At 41.8% G+C, this 16,599-nt stretch overlaps 1 protein-coding gene across 1 annotated transcript in view; it reads right to left on the reverse strand.

The window, feature by feature from the left end:
* The window catches only part of SLC25A12 (solute carrier family 25 member 12), a 451,247-nt gene that overhangs the window by 88,299 nt on the left and 346,349 nt on the right, over positions 1 to 16,599 (reverse strand). The gene's annotated exons all lie outside the window — the stretch shown is intronic.

Below are 16,599 nucleotides of genomic sequence, written 5' to 3' on the forward strand. Positions count from 1 at the left end.
CTAAGTTTCAAATGTTACATTTACGATGACCACTGAACAGCTTATGCGTTCGCTTGTGTACAAAGAGAAGGGATGCTCCAGTGTTTTAGATAATAGCTGCCCTCCGAAAGCAGTCGGGCTTGTATGCATCTCACATTCTACAAACGTAGTTTGGTTGCATTTAGCTACCCATTCATTCCTACGACTTTGACCATTCAGTTTGGTTACCCTAAAAATACAAAATAAATGTTTTTTCACTTTTGATCAGATTTTCTTTTACATGCTGGATGCTTTTAGTTTAGTGCTGGACAGTTATTTTCTACTGTGTTTTAAGTCCCTTTTGTGACCTATTGTGTTTTTTTTTACTTTCGTTTAGATCATGACAGCAAAGAAGAGGCTCTGATGATGATAAAAACAAGTAACCCAAAAACAAAATCTGTCATTTACATAAAAGTCTCAACTTTCAACAATTCCATTAAAAAAACTTGAACCAGTTCACAAAAGCATCTATGAGTATAGGAAGTAGTGCTACATGAAAACACTTTTACGTACTCTTAAACAACTTTGTGAATTGGCCACAAAACATCTACATGGAAATAAAATGGGAACATTAATATCCAGTTAGTACACAGAGAAAGTACTGGGCCCTCTTTGCACTTTTTAACATTAGAGAGTTTGATGTTCCGGGACGATTCCCAAGGCAGGTAACAGTATATAGTAGTACTCCATTAGTACTGTCAGCTGTACTCATAAATGCTGTTTGTAAATCGGCCCAATAGTTCTGTCAGATCTGTAATGCGTCCTTTGAACTAGGACCCAGGCAGCAAGAGTAAGAAGCACTCTAATTAGTGTAGTCCAACTAGATGAGTACCACAGCCTCCAATAGCACACATCTCAGAGAATGTCCCAGTCACCATAACAATTACGCTACACATGCCCTGCATTCGGAAATGCATTTGTACTGATACACCCAAATCCAACATCTTATGAGTACCAGCTGCATTGTTATTTTTTAGCAGACTTTTTCTTTATGAGAAGGTTTCTTAGATAGAGAAGACACAATGCTCATATATGTTGCACGGACTATGGGCAAATGTTGACATCTTGGAAATAGGACGGTATACCATACAGTTTTATTTAAGGATACAAGGTTCCAATACATACATATATTAGAGATTTCACCATAGGTGCCTGAAGTACTGACTGCCAGCTAACCAATGTATAAATGTCTTTATTTCTATGCTAACCCACATTTTGGGAGCCATGTCAAGCACACCACCCAACCCCTGTGAACCAGGCTTACTTAAACTGTGCACAGCTGGGCTGATCTATATAGATGGTTTCATTCACAGATTAGCTTACACTTTGAATATAGTTGTTATCATGTAGATTTTCAGCTACTGGGTAGAGGGGCACTGGGTTCCAACAGTCTCTTAATATCCAGAGGCTATTAAGTAGGCTCAGTCACAACTACTTCAAGAGCCAAATGCATGGGACCCTTTTCAGGGCTTTCAGGATATCACGAGATTTCTTTCCTTTTTTTTGCAGAGAAGCTCTCCATTGTGAGGGTTGCTGCTCCATCTTAACAGGTCTTCAGATGATAGAGGTCACCAGCTCAGAATCATTAGACCAGGCATACCAGTCAAGCCCTGCATCCCACGTCTGACGGACAGCATTTCCAGTAGGTAGGCTTACTGCAGGTGTTACAATTATTTGATGTTGAGGGCAGAGTGGAGCAGTTGTCCTACCTCGATTAGCAATGACAGCCAGTGGTACCTGTCGATTTCTGCCAAGACTGCACCCCTTACTAAGAGAATGCACAAGGGATCACCCGCAGCAGAAGCATTCCTATCCACATGAAAAACTGCATCGCTCCAGTATGGATTCGAGAAGGTTTGTTTAAACAACACAGGCCAGTGTTTAGCTCTCCTGAGTCCAGCAAACCAAATCCATCACGATATGGGTTGCTCCTTACTTTGTCTTCTTTGCACATAAACCATCAACCTATGCATTCCTCTGGGACAGAAATGGACCAACTGACAAATGATTCACCAAGGCACTTTGAGCTCCACTGATGACAGACAGGTCTTGGAGGACACATGAGGAAGGGTGCTTACCACTTGTTCTTCCAAATGAGGTTAGGCGATCTATTTTACTTTTAAAGATAATTGTACTTTTTAAACATTGTTAAGTTATTTACCTTAGTTTCTCCATTTGTCTTTCACATTTGCTTTCTTGATCCCTTTTTTAACCTTTTAAGCTGAGCAGCTATTTTTCTTTGCTCCTTTTTGATATCATAACATTTAAAAAATGTTTTGACACTCGTAACATTTAAATTATTTTTACTGTTTTTAATTTGCACTCTTATTATTAATCCTCCAAGCCTATGAGGTAATCCTTGAAAATATCGACACGCTATCACAAGAGCTGTTTTGGGATGTTAAGAAGCCAATACACCCACCTGAACAGAATCCAGACATTTCCCCTTGAGCTCAGGACTTGATACACAAGTCATTATTCGAACAAAATCTCAATATTCGACTAACAAAATCAACAATGCTCTCATCAGACCCAAAGGATTCTTCAATATTGTAAAAACGAGCACTAAATTATTATCTGAAATATACAAGTCTACTTTCTCCGGTTGTTAAATGCAACGACTTTATGAGTCACTTCACTTCCAAAATATTCTCTGAGGATGGTTCAATCAGACAGCAGGAAATATTTTGGAATGTTCACAAAAAAACATCTGTCCAAGTTGCCTAAATTTAAAGCACACACCCTCATTTGGAGATATTATCCCTACTAAATTAATTAAAACCACCTTCTGCCTGCGCTAAAAACGTTGGTGTTCTCTCATCAATAGCTCACTTCTAAATTGCTTCTTTACAGAGACCCTAAAATGGGTCAAATGACCCCAATCTTAAGGAAACGTTGAGAAGACTACAATGTGCATTCTAAATTTAGACCAGTCACTGACGTACAGGAGTTGGGTAAAGTGACTGAGAAATGTGTTTCCAAACATCTGACTGCTTTCATTGAAAATCATAACCTGCAAATAGCACAACATGGAAACTGCCACCTTAAAATTTCTATATGACCAATACCCCATATCTTCTAGCGGCACAACTACAGTGAGTGGCTAGGTGGGCAGTCAATCGCAATCTCGGGGAAAAGTGCCACAACTCTCCACCCCTCACCGCCACCCGTATCCGAGGCTTCTTACTCCCACGGTTATCAGCAGCCTCTGGTGTTCGCTGCAGGTACAAGTTGCTTACAAAATGCATAACCAGACACACACACGTTCTTATACAACATGTTCTTCATAAGCCCCAGGGTTCCCACTACAGGGCCTCCCTCACTACCCAGGCAAATACACATCTTCGGCTCAATGCAGCTGGTGGGATCACTCCCTAACCACCGCAGGCAACCTATTTTGGGACGTTCACCTTCTCTCCTTTGAACAACTCAATACAGACTTTGAATTCCAGGCTTGGCAGTTCTTAACCTGCCGCCGACATTACAGTTGTTATACACTATGGTCGACTAGAGATGAAGAACCTCCTACAAGCGCTGTATTTCAGGCGCTTCTCACCATAGGAGAGGGTGGTCAATAGATTACATGGCTCAACAGGGTGATCCAAAGCCACACGGGAATCTCTCAAGGAACCCTCTGCATCAAGTGGGAGGATAATATAAGGAGGATGCTGAACGATAAGGAATGGACTCATGAGCTTGCATTTCTCAATACCATCTATAGAAACACCAGATTAAAAAGCATCCAATTCCATATTCACTACCTCGCATACTTGACCCCCACGCAACTCAACTGCTACTTCCCCATATCGGACCTACACTGTCCCCACTGTAACTCAGGAGATGCGGACCTCCGACACATGCTGTGGTCTTGAGCACCCTGATTACCTACTGTCAAAGTATACATACTACACTTTGTGAGTTCACCGAGCTTACTGATACATACATCTGGGAAGCATGTGCCCTTGCTGTTTTCAAACGCAAAAAAGACACACACATTCCTGCACACGCTTTGCTGGCCTGCCTTATTGCTGACCAAGAGACGACTTACACCCCAATGGAAGGCCTCCTGAGCTCCACGACTGGCGACACAACAAGGTGCAGTATGCAATGGGGGACAGTTGAAGGCATCGCCCTCTGTTATGAAGAGGCACGCCACATCCAGAGATGTCCCACGGTATTATCACAGTTCCTACACCTCATGTGCCAAGGTGATCTCCCCTCTGTTAACGCATCACCCTGAGATTTCAACTCCGAGAACCCATCACATGCAACCTCCTCACAACTCTATATGCTTCATATATATGCCCTCGGCCCATTTTTTCCCCACCTTCCCCTTCATCAGTCCATAATGCACAACTGCAAGACAGGCCTGCCTTACCACCCTGCATTCGTAACCCCGTGCCATGATCAAACATCTACCCACGCTATATATTACCAGCTAGTCTTCACATATCGTATCTGCCTCCAAACCCACCCCACTCCCAAGTTCTAGTTGTGTAGTTTACGCACTACAATTGAATTATATTTCCTAACACTTGTGGGAGCTATGCTATTGTTCATAATAATTAATATATACACTATGTTTTGGTATCTCAAATGATTACCTATTTCTGTGAATCCTAGCATATTACTTCCATTGCAATGTTATGTTTATTCACAATGCAAAACTCTAAAAAACATTTTTTTTAAAAAAATTACCAATACCCCATCATTGATAAAGGTCATGCCGGCCTCTATTCATCCTCCATGATATGTAGGTAAGAATTTGAAACAATTTACCTAAAAACATTATCTGAACTCTCAAACAGTGCATGAATAGCAAAGGCACACTTAATTGATAGCTCTCTTCATATCTCACAAATCGAAAGCAAATAGAAATCTAAAATCAGTTATTCTGTGTAGTATTGCTAAAAGATAAATTTTATCTCCAACCGTTTCTATATTGAGCCACTCAGAATGTTCTTGAAAGGGGATGGTATTACAATTCATTAATATGCTGATGATACTCAAATGTCTCTCACAATCTTTTTGTTCCAGGACACTGAGATTTTAAAAACCATGCATTAAACTCTGCTCAGAGTGCCAAAATGTTCCTTGATGATTTAAAGTCCATGCTTCATTCAGAGGCAAGGCTAGTCTTGGTACATACACATCAATCTGACCATATCATGTTCTGACTAAGAGACCTGCAGTGTCTCCCTTAAGAAGTGACAGTTAAGTTCAAAACCACCTGCACTGTCTTTAAAACCACTCCATGAAAAACAAAATGAATATCTCCACAACTCACTAAAACTCTCTGCTGCTCAGAAAGACCAGTGGAGCAAAGACACTTTTGAGCTAGAATTAAAAAAACTCTTAACCCACTGGGTGTCGTCCCAACACTTTGAAATCTGCCAAATGACATTGGATGTACCAATGACGTGATTTTAGTCCGTAAAAAACATAAAAACACATTGCGAATTCAGGCTGACCAGCATTGCAACTTCGACGGATTGGAGTGCAGGTAGGTCCCAGTCATCTGTCAGTACTCACAGCACTCTGTGATGAAACATTTCCTAAGTTCCAAGTTCTAGGGCTGGGCAGGAGCAGCACATCTAACACCACCTGCAAAGGTCCAGGCCCTTGGGGCGCACCACTTCAGCACAGTCCAGGGGCAGGTTAAAGGTCTCTGAAGCTTCTCATGTCCGTGTAGCTCACACAAGAGGCCAGTCAACTAGCCTTTGAAGCCACTTCTGGTGGTGGTCTTCAATCCAAGGAAATGGTCCAGGTCCTTTTCAAGCAACAAGGCAGGCCTTCAAGCAGCATGGCAGTCCTCTGGTAGCAGCCGGACAGACCTCCGGGCGTCCAGGCAGTCCTTCAGTCCTCCACAGGTCCAGGAGTGTACTGAAGGGGTGTTCTGAGGGTCCAATGTTTATATCCGGCGCAGGCCTTTGAAATGGAGGGACATCCTGGGCTACCCCCACATCTGGTTCTGGAAAGCTCTTCCTTTCCCGTGCCAATGCTCCTTGAAGTCTGGGTTAAAAAAGGCTGGCATCAGATTCTTTTGTGCATGCTGTAGGCAAGCCTTTTGAACAGTGAGGCAGGGGACAGCTCCACCCCATCCATCCTGGCAGGAAGGCCCGTCCTGCCTACACACAGATCACCTTTTTCTCAAAGGAATACACAAACCTCAACAGCAAAGCAATTCACAGTCATGTGACACAGGAGGCACTGACAGCAGGTACCAAATATTAGGGCAAGGAAGTGCTAACTTTCTAAAAGTGGCATTTTCAGAATTGTGACTTAAAGCTCGGCTTTACCATTAAAGAAGGTTTTAAATTACCATTATTTTGAGTCTAAAAATTATATTCTACTTGCTCCCAATTAAACGTTAGCACCTATTAAATGTAATAAGGGAGCCAAATGTTATCCAACAGGAGAGGTCGGCCTTACAGTAGGGAAGAACACATTTAGAAGTTTTTCACTACCAGGACACTTAAAACTTAAACCCACATGTCCTAACTCTTTTAATACAATGCACCCTGCGCTGTGCGCCTATAGAGCCAACCTTAGAAGTGACTTATATGCATTAACAAGTAAAGTTTAGGCCTGACAAAAGGTTTATTTTGCCAGGCCAAATTGGCAGTTCAAAACTGCACTCTAGGGAACAATGGCAAGCCTGAGACATGTTTAAAAGTGCTACATTAGTGGGTGGCACAATGAATGCAGCAGGCCACTAGTAATATTTTATCTACAGGCCCAGGGTACATAAAGTGCCACATACTAGGAACTTAAAAGTAAATGAAATGTGTCAGTCAGGTGTAGGCCAATTTTACCATGTTTTAGGAAGAAGACAAGCACTTTAGCACTGGTTAGCAGTGGTAAAGTGCATACAGTCTTAATGCCAACAAAATGAATTCAGAAAAACAGGAGGATGAAGGCAACACATTTAGGGGTGACCCTGCAGAGAGGACCAAGTCTAACAACTACCTTTTCTGATCAAGGCCCAACATCTCTCCCTACCTTTTATGCTTCACAATGCTCACAATATCCTTATTTTTTAATTTGATTTATCAATTTCAACAACCGCAACAAATGTATCTCATGCAATGCAATATCCAGGGAATCTTTCTGGGCCCTTCCATTCCTGCACCCTCATGATCAAGCTCCACATAATCAATAATGCCATAGATTGAAAGTACACCAATGTTAGGCATGTAGCCTGGTTGTTGGAGATTGCAGTTCATGCAGCCAACAGATATGAGTGCCCACATTACGATGTTCCGTTACACACTGCCAGGAACTGGATTAGGGCCTGGCTGTACATGCAAAGTGAGGTCTTGTGAAGATGTCTGTAGATAAACGTGCAGGGGTTGCCAGATATCACAAGGTCTGGATGGGGGGTGGCAAGAGCTCAGCACAGAAAGTTAGTTGTTCATCACAGTATCTCAAATCTGTGATCCAGACCTTCAACTTGGATGCACGTCCCCTTCCCCAGCTGCAGGCCACCCTTCTCTTGGCTAGTAGTAGTGCAAGTGTCAGGTACCACCTATATGAGGAGGATATTTCTTTGACATATCCCAGTAAAGGCATCATCTGGTTAGCTGTAGCTCCTCTTCTACCACGATGGACAGACCAGTTTGTATTTCGAGCGAATAGGATTGTACCGGCCTATAGGGCCACCCCAAGTGTAGAAAATCTGCACCAGACACCCCGAAGTCTATCACACTGAGCATCTGGTCATAGACCAAACCTGTGCAAAGTAACAGGGATACAATACACGTGATTAATGCAATTACAATGAATTTGGCAACGTTTACTACTGGAGGATAGGCTCAACATATCCTTGACATCTGCACTGTCTTCTTGTCTGAGCTTTCTCTCCTTACTGCTTTTCTAACAATTATTGCCCGTGTCCTTGGAGCCCAAGGCGGGTATGAAATTGATCCACCTGAAACTGCACAAGCTAGGTGATCTGTACCTGGCCAACAAATTTCCTTTTACTGAACTCCATCTTACAGAGCCCTGACTACACTTCCCGTGATGTGTTTCCGTATGTCAAACTGTGCGATATTGCAGGACCTTTAACTCCCTCTTCTATTCCCCTTCCCCTAATATACTTTCCTGTGGAGAAACAGAAGTGGCCTGCTGATTTGCAGAACCCCTCACTGACTGACCGGCAATAGAAATTCTGCTGATCTTTGACCAGGATTCTCTCCTCTAACCTGTTACGACTTGTGCATATAAAATGCATGCATAGGATGCACTACACTTCTGTAATGCTGTACAAAGTGGGCATTAGGGACAACACTAAATGTAGTCGATGTGGGTATTGTGTTGCGCAATTCTTACACCTGAGATGGCGCTGCTCAGGTATTGAGGTGTTCTCAACAGCCACCTCCTAGGCTGTGTTAAAGACATTCCCCCTTCTGTTAGATGGTTACTGCCTTAGTTCTAGGTCTGGAAAAGAAACATGTGGCAATAAACCGAGGGCGGGAGACCTCTCTCAGATTCAAGGACTCGCCCCATTTGAACGCAGCTCCCGCTGCAATCAAACCCAGTCATCAAGTCTACAATTACTCATGTAGATGCCTTGGGACTTGGCCGCCACAGACAGTGGTTCCTGATCTACTAGAACAGGACTTAAGACACTTGTTTTGGATATAATGGGTGCTGGTTAATACTTAGAACAAACATCATTTAAGGACCTACTTGAAAACATCTGAGTGATTGTTACTGATGATGGTTTCTTTTTAATTTATATTTCTATTCGTTTTATTTCCATAATGTTACAATAGCATTAAACTTTACACATAAATTTGGCACTTGACCCCCTCACCTCTTACCCTCTTACCCATCTGATTTCCTTCCGTCTCTCCTTTCGGAGTCGACCCACAGAGTGAGGCTCTGCCTCCCTGTCCCCCAGTCAATTCACTGTTACTGGAGATTGCTGGCTGCGCTGTGCGCTGTTCATGTCTGCCAATGTTGCCGATGACTCTGCTCTACGTAAGGGGATGGGCGTATTCTGTTTTATTTGTTGTTTATGATACTATTTTTGTTTTGCCACAGACACCACTTCCAGTGTTTAATTTGTAAAAGAATAAGGGCCTGATTTCTATTTCGGCGGATGGGTTACCCCGTCACAACGGTGACAGCCCGTCCACCAAAACATAAATCCCATTATTTCCTATGGGGTTTATATTTCAGCTGACAGGATGTCCATCACCCTTGTGACGAGTGACCTGTCCACCGACATCTAAATTAGGCCCTAAGTGTTTGGCCTAAATTTTGGACGGACCGGCACTATCGAACGGGCGGGTGGTGAATACCAAGGCTGCGCACTGCTGTTTCCATGGAATGCCTCTCATTCTTGCACGTTTTTTTTGCATCCCTGCTTTATTTTTTGTCACTTTTTCCTTCGTTCTCTTTCTACTTCTTCCCCGTTTTGTTTTTTTCTCTATCCTGTTCGAGATCAAACACTCGTCAGGAAAAATAGTGTTAGTAACGAAAAATGAGGACCATGCCCCCCACAGGCAACCACCAGCTGAAATTAAACACTATTTCCTTATAACTAAATGCAGCCACTTAAGTCTGAAAAGCGTGGATAGAAAACAGCGACACAAAAACTTACACCCGGATGAAAACTTGAAACAGTGATCCCCTCTTCTGCTAGGTGCCATGGAACATGCATTAGGGACTTTCTCTGGGCACCTGGAAAATTGCAGTACAGAATGTATGTGAATTTAAAAAAACACTCTACACAACAATAACCCCGAGCAGCACTCCTCCGGGCCGCTGGCGGAAGGTTACCAGATTTGAGAATGTTCTCACACAGCTGTGTCGCACAAGTTCACATTTGTGCTTAGAATAATAAAGAACCTCAAATCCCTCAAGCTGCACGTCCCACTTGAGGCCTGACTGCCACTTGTCAGATGTCAGAATGAGAAAAAGGTTCTGACTTTTCCATTTTTTTCCAAAATAGAAGTTATTTCACTCTTTCAAGAAATGGGTGGCTGACTTGACTACTGTTTTTGAACAAGCTTCATGGGTCAGAAAGAACTAAATAAAGTGTACGAATAAATTAACTTTGCTATAATCTGTTAATATACACACGCAGGAACTAAACTGCCCAAGGGAATTATAATAAATAATGTTTTTAAAGGATGCCGAAAGGAAATGGCTCGGTGCAGATACACGGAAGGAACCAGTTGGCAACGAATGCAGCATAAATGCACCCAGTTTCCCGCTTTAGACAAAAGTACATTATTCATAAGAAAATGCCAACCAACTAAAAATGCTGCACACAAAGCCGCCACTAGCTTTTTTTTATCAATGGCCTCTCGTTCTTTGTACTCTCCATAGCAATTATATGATGCCCACTAAATCGCATGGTAGATCTTTTTCCATAAACTGGTACTTTGGTTTAAAAAATCATGTAGAAATTTAAAATAGGCGCCACTCCCTAATAATAAAACATTTTGCCTGAATTGAAACTGACAGGGGCATCGATTAACGTGCTGACGAATTGGTGTCGGAACACAACTTGACACACAATAGAAAGACTGATATAAAGAGCTTCTATTTGACCGCAGTGTCTCTCAATTAAAAAAAAGAACACTTGACGACGGACAAGTAAATAAACCAGACTTGACAGGAAGGGTCAGAACAAAAGTGTGCACTCTGCGATCTGGCGGGGGTAACCCCTGACATGCCCAGGGCTGCGGGGAGCAGACATATGACCCGGCCAAATTAGTCCTCTTGCCCTTTCATATTTCACCCCAGGCATATCCTACCAACACTCATGTGTCTGCCACAAGCGACTTGTTTACTTCCTTAGAACCGCCACATCCTCCCCAAAAATGATTTCTCAACAAGCAAACAAAATGTGGGGGGGCACATTGGGACCATGTGCACAAGATGGTGCTTTGTAACTCCACAGGATGTAGATGCGGGACCAGCATTTATTCACAGGAAGAGGAAGGCAAGACAGCTTCACTTCACTACACTGCTCTAGTTTCATATTTAGAAGGCCCATTCTTAAGGATTTCAAAGCAATTCTATTATGCTGTCAAAAAAGTTTATGAAGGGGCTCATCCATATAAAATTTAGTGAAGTATATTAAGCTAAATTGTCTTTCCTAGTTCAGTCTTGGTGGGGGAAGTGGCACCAGCAAAGAGAAACTACAACTTAGTGCTGCGGCACCCGGTAGGATCTGTGATATACCTACTTAAAGAAAAGAGTAATAGTTCAAAACGTAATACTGCTAAAGCTACAAAGCCTGTTCTTCAAGTCATTACTGTCAGTTAATTGCCTTGAAGGTTGGGCTTTATTTCTGGACAATTACCATTCATGTATCACTTATATTGTCCCTTGTATGTTATAGGAGGTGTATCGCTCCACCTGGGGACAGATTCCTGGCGAGCCTCCATTTTCTGTTTAAGTGTTTATTTTCACATGATTCTTTTATCTTCATTTTGTTTCCTTTGTAGCCTGTGAGGCATGGGAGCTTGATCTCACACACAAGATCTGCAGGGATCCAGTTTGCATTTAATTGAACCCTCCCTCTGTTTTTCCACTTATTGTATACAACTATCGTGAAAAGCTCTATAGTCTTATGAGGCCATGCCCCAGCCAGGAGTACAAAAATGGCGTTGCTCTCCAGGCGCGTGAATGGCGCGCCAAGAGCAAGCCAATCTGTGCCTGGCCCGCACCCAGTGCCACTCCCACAGGCCGTAAGATTACAGAAGGTATATCTTATGAGTGTCAACCGTTTCTTGTCCTTTTCTCAATCAGTAAGAGCTCACCATTACATCATGAAAATTTACTTTTGGAACAAGGTATTTGCACGATATGCCCCACAAACTGTAACCAGCACCCCCAAACTTACACATTAAACAGGATGAATCTCTATCTAGTCCAAGCACTGCTGGTTCAATTAGTGCCCATACATTTGATTATGTTTATCTAATATCACAACACTCCCCAGTCATCAACTAGGTGTCTTTGATTTTAGCTCAGATAGTAAGCCAGATGCCATTTTCCTGACGGAATCTTGGTTAAAATATACTTATACACCAGATATTGCAGCAACTGTTCCAGTAGGCTACTCCATTATTCATCAAGATCACCTTGACTAGAATGGTGGCCAGCTTGCTATAGTTTTCTAACTATCTTTTACATGTTCATCCAGCACAGTCAATGGCACTCTAAATGCAGAGGCTCAAATCTGCACTCTTAGAATGTCTTCAACCACACTCATCTTACAGACGTCCTGGATTTTGGGCAGCTTTCTTGATAGAAACTACAATATCAAATCATCTAATTTTGCCATCATAGGTGACTTCAACTATTATATGGACGTTCACTCAAAGTGCAGCTAAACAGCTGATAGTTGTCCTGGACACATTAAACCTCTCACAGCTTGTATCACGGGCCACACATGATTTTTGCTAACCCCGACAATCTCTCCTACGAAGCACCTCTTCCTTTGGCCTGGTCAGATCACGTTGACATTCCTTTTACTATCCCTAAATTTGATTTTCCTGCCCGATCAAGTAACACGTAAGAAGGCCTTGGCACAAGGTTATAGAACATGAATTCAACAATAAGCTAGCAATTAATTCGCCCACAGTATTGGAATTATTGAAGCCACAGTATTTTGAAGCCAATGTGTTGATTTATAATAATTGGATCTCAGCTGCCCTTCAGGACATAGCCACACTGTAGAAGGAAACAATAGCCTCTGTACTACATCCACAGCGTAGTTTACTTAAGAACTCAGTCCTACCAAATGGCACTGTTGACAATTAGGAAGTTAAAGAAAGCCTCTTTACAGGACCCCGAAAAATGCTGTACTGCTCTGCCACTAAACCCTGCCATAAAACTGTACAATTATCTAATCCTACTTATTATGATAATATAATTAAGTCAGCCAAGAACTCCTCGAAGGAAATTTTTTCGTATGTTAAATTATAAACTCATCCTGTAACCGTACAGCATGGTATTGGTTACTCGCAGAATCAATGTGTCCTCATCATCAACATAATCTTTATTCAGCTAAACTCAAGTTAATCATAAAAGATACATACATTATAATACAAAAACAGGTACATCATAAAATCTAAGTCCATCCTAAACCTTTTGAGCTGGAAGCGGTGGCTGTTATTTGTTAACACATTGTGGTACAGCTCCATAAAATGGACGGTTTTTTGGAGCATGTACCTCCGAACTGAGGCTTTAGAAAGTTGTAAGCTTTTCCTTTCAGCTTGCTGCCTCACCAGAAAACTAATTTTGACCCAAATCATGTCACTCTTAACCAAGAACCTCAGATCATCAAACATCATCTGCATCCCCACTGCTGAGAAGCAGTCCTTGTTATAACTAAGCCAGGAGAGATACTCTTGGCATTATCCACAGAAAGACAGTCAAGCAAGATGTTCCTGTTTAGTTGGGTATTCCCCTTAGACCAGATAGAAACCCAAAGAAGGAGGGGGCAGAGTGTCAAGATGTCAAAAAGAGAATTTGCACCTAGTTCTTCATTCACTACAAAAGAAGGCAGCCCTTGGGTCACACTCAGTAACTGCCTAAAAAATATATTTTCAGAAACCTGAAGACGTGAACAATTCATAAACCTTCAGAAGTCCGCACCATAAGTCACCTTTGAAATACATTTTGCATGACGCACTTTCAGTAGTGCTTTAAGAGGTGTCCTACTCAACCTGGATACAAAACCAGTGACTGAAGAGACTGACTGCCTAAGATGATTATTTTTTGCTTCAATGAGGGGTTTCCAACTAAGTTGTGATTCAAACAAAATACCTCAATAAAAAAAAAAAGGGACCATGTGTAAGGTATACCCTTGAACCCGAAAAAGCTTAGTTACAGTAGATCTAAGGCTAGCAATCCTGATGAAAGGCTTATTAAAAATTGTGGAACGGTCACAGCCTTCCATGAAAAAGGCAAATGAGTCAAGAAGAATTTACAATCCCATAGCAGTCCTTGCTAAAAAAAAAAAAACAGCGCCATGCACCTAGAGCAGAGCTGGAATAGGTCTTTTCCCTACCAGAGGGCAGTCAGCTCCTGATGCTAGTAAAGTGCTCTCTAAACTCTTAATACATAAAGTAAATAAGGGCGTAAGAATACATCCTTGACTGACCCCTCTATTAGTATTAAAAGATCTTGAACAAGAAGAGTCTCTGGCATGACATACTGACACAGTAGTATCCATACGGAGATCCTTCAGAAAAAGCACAAGGTCTCAGTCCACCCTTAATAAGAGGAGGATATTCCACAGCGATAGCCAAGGTAAGGTCCAAGAATGTCATAAGGATCCCGCCCGGTCTTGCCACCATATACTTATTTACAATTAAATATAAATTCAATTGCTGGTCACTAGTAGCCCTCCCAGATCAAAAGCCATGTTGCACGTCAGAAATGATGGGATTATTATCCACCCAAGTTAACAAGAATCTAAAAACAACTCGCCCAATTGCTTTGACAACAGAATCAATAAGGGATATGGGTCTGTAACATTGTGGATTATCATTATACCCATTCTTGAACACTAGCACTATGATGGGGTGGACCATGAGCACAAAGGCCCTGACTTGATGGCTGCATTCAGAAGCTGAATAAGCAAAGGAGCTCATACCACAGGTTCTTTAATGAATAACTCAAGCGGAATCCCATCCATACCCGATGCCTTGGTCCGTGCGAGTCCCATAGTCACACTGCTCAACTTCCTTAATGGTGAAAACAAGGTTTGACTCCTCATTTTCAAACAACCCTTCAATGGAGGAGGCTTCAGTCATCTGGTTACTGTAAGTTTCAGCAAAATGTGATACCCACCTCTCTGAGGTAATACGATGACAGGGCGAGCCGTTATCATGAGGGGCGATTAAAATCTCTCAAAAGACTGCGCTGCTCTTCAGGCAGCACGCTTGAAGAAGGCACTACCAAGTCTAATTTTTTAAGGATATTTGTTCTTCTTTTAACCACTGCCTTGTATCTAGCTTGACATGCTGCAATAAGGTTCTTATCTCTAGGGTCCGATTTCAGGACAAGCATGACATTCTGGTGTGCAATAAAGCAATCTCTATCAAACCACCAATAAGACTCTGTTGGGACGGAACATTTAAGAAATGTACCTGTACTAGCAATGCTACCAAAAAATGTACTATCTCAAGAGTTGATGAGTATTAATTTAAGCAAATTGGGAAGCTCTGGGTGCAACCAGAAAATAGTTGCTTATTTAACTTGTCAGGCTCTATATCTGCCCACCTCAATTTTCACCTTTGGATCACTCGGGAACAAATTTTCATACACATCCCTCACCTTGAGCATGTGGGTCTCATTCAGTTCTAAGGAAAAACACATAGGATTGTGATCACTAAAACTACTTGTAGGAATAGGTACGTTCTGCAAAAGATCCAAAAATGGGGCTGAAAGAAGGGCAAAGTCAATAACCAAAAACACCCCTGGCCAGTAAACATATAGAGAATAGAACAAGAAGGTTTAAGAGAAACAAGTTTATCAAAAGAAAAAACAAGGTTTAATTCTCAGGAAAGAACATTTAAAAAATCCCTTGGCATTGTATGTTCCAAGTGCAATCCTGAGTTAGTCCTACCTAAAGAAGGAAACCTGGGTCACGATTTGTTAGTCCCACATAAATGGATGTTAAACTCTCCTAACAGTAGGACATCAAATGGTGGACAATATTTTAAAAAATGTAAATTGCCCATGTTATCCGGATAGGGATTAGCATTATGAAAATTTGACAATCATACTTTAGGTGCTTTAGGACTAGTGATCATAATGGCTGGAAAGTTAGGAAACCCAGTTACTAGGTCATCAAATCCACATTTCAGCAATAAGGAAGTTAATATAAGACCACCTTTAGCGCAACCAGAGATGGAAGTACTGGCTGGGATAAGGTAAGACTTATATCCTTAAAAAAAAGTTAAACGGAGTTTCCCAAGTTTCTAGCAGGCAGATTAAATTACATTTCTTAATAAAAGAAATCCAAATCCCATCATTGACTTTACTAGATAACCCTGCCAGATTCCAACTAATAACTCTGGGGCCAGAAGCTTCCCTCAGGACCGGAGATGTAACTTCATTTCCTGATTTGGGAGCTAATACCTTATTTACATGATGTATATCAAGCCAGTCACAGGTCACCAAAGAGCTCAAAGCCTTAAAACTGTTAAAAGGCTTACTGTGAGGTTACCAGGGCCTCCTTCACAAGCTTCTACAGGGTTGGAGTATGTCCCCAATTATCGAAGTGTGCAAATGATTGTTTATATAACAAAAATCTAGTGGGAGAGCCATTATGAGGGAAGCAGAATCCGGTTTAGAGGAAGATGTCACAGCCAACAAGTAACCTTCGACTCAATTCCAGTTAAAATTGATAACACAGTCACCAACAAAACATTTTTTGGGTCCCTTCACATCCATTTAACCCTTCTAACCATACCGATACATCGGAACATTCTTGGACCATCAACCACATGCCTCCCTAAGCATTGGCTCACTTTGTTATTGAGTTTTTCAAAAGATACACTCGAACCTGCTTTCAATGAAGGGTCGTTACCTAAGATAACA

The sequence above is a fragment of the Pleurodeles waltl genome, chromosome 3_1 (assembly GCF_031143425.1).
Source record: "Pleurodeles waltl isolate 20211129_DDA chromosome 3_1, aPleWal1.hap1.20221129, whole genome shotgun sequence".
Taxonomy (NCBI): Eukaryota; Metazoa; Chordata; class Amphibia; order Caudata; family Salamandridae; genus Pleurodeles; species Pleurodeles waltl.